Genomic DNA, 1,297 nt, shown 5'->3' with positions numbered 1-1,297 from the left:
CTTAAATGAAAAACAACCGAACAACCCCTAGTTAAGCTAGAGTTGTAACACCGTGGTTATAAAACGTCCAAATAACCCATAATCACCAAAACATTGATTTTAAACCACCAAAACATACGGGATACAAACTTTAGTTTTAAAACCACCAAAAATGTTCAATCGGTTTGACCCAATAAAGTCAAACACAACCAAAATTATTAATTGCTTACAAACCGAATGAACCTAAACCAGCCGGAACATAATATAACTACCCAGAATGATTAAAATATATATACATGCCAAAATATTACAAAAAAAGAGCATCACAAATCATGTACCAGAAACTAGATCAAGTTCTTCAACTTCAACTGAATCAACTATTTCATCGGATCCTTTCCCGTGTCTAATTCTTTTTCCTGAAAAAGAAATATGTTGGAGAATTCGGATTAAGCACAGGGCTTAGTGAATTAAATGAACTAAACAAAGAATATTAACATTACACACTTGCACACACACACACACACACACACACACACACACACATATATATATATATATATACGGTAAGAAAACGAATCAAAGACATACTCAATAAGAGAATCCGTTCGTCCGTACACATACCAAAACATACAACAATAACGATTCCAATGATCAATTTATGATAATCCAATTTTATCAACAATATCATACGTAAACACGTTCCTAAACATTAGTCATATCATAAATAATCACCCCTCGCAAGAGTTACATAGAAATCAATCATAACAAATGTATCAACATATCATATATTCACAATACATCAAACATAATGCATAGGATTAGTAGGGACCCACAATCATCATCCGGCTATGCCCAAGCCCCTATGCATAACCAAATAGAATACCAAACACTAGCAGGGACCCGCCTTCATTTCCAGGGTATGCCCGAGTCCCGTATTCATGTTACAAAATATGTTACAAAGGGGCATGCTTTAGCCCTGGATGTGCCTGAGATTAGTCGAGCTTCGGCTCGGATACACTTCAAAAAAAAAAAAAAATGCAACGGTTTCACCATAAAAATGTTTTGGTTCACCTAATTTATTTGCAACATGAACCAGTTTTCATAATTTTTTTCAAAATGCACCGGTTTCATTTTGCTTCTCATAAAAAAAAGATTAACTACACGATCAATGCAACGGGTTCACCATAAAATGTTTCGGTTCACCTAATTTCTTTGCAACATGAACCGGTTTCACGTTCATGAAACCTGTTTCGTTTTGTGGATTTTCTTTTGTTCATCTACGTTTTGATGATTTCATTCTATAATTCAATTGTTTCAT

The 1,297-nt window shown here is 34.3% G+C and overlaps 1 protein-coding gene across 1 annotated transcript in view; it reads right to left on the bottom strand.

Moving 5' to 3' along the window:
- Positions 1 to 339: 339 nt before the first annotated feature.
- LOC112501775 overlaps positions 340 to 1,297 on the bottom strand; it is a 56,453-nt gene continuing 55,495 nt past the window's right edge. The window contains exon 8 of the mRNA XM_025105491.1: positions 340 to 395. The gene's annotated coding sequence lies outside the window, so the exon portion shown is untranslated. The remainder of the gene's footprint in view (positions 396 to 1,297) is intronic.

The sequence above is a fragment of the Cynara cardunculus genome, unplaced genomic scaffold (assembly GCF_001531365.2).
Source record: "Cynara cardunculus var. scolymus isolate 2C unplaced genomic scaffold, CcrdV1 Un_Scaffold_555, whole genome shotgun sequence".
Taxonomy (NCBI): domain Eukaryota; kingdom Viridiplantae; phylum Streptophyta; class Magnoliopsida; order Asterales; family Asteraceae; genus Cynara; species Cynara cardunculus.
This window is presented reverse-complemented; position numbering and strand designations above follow the sequence as displayed.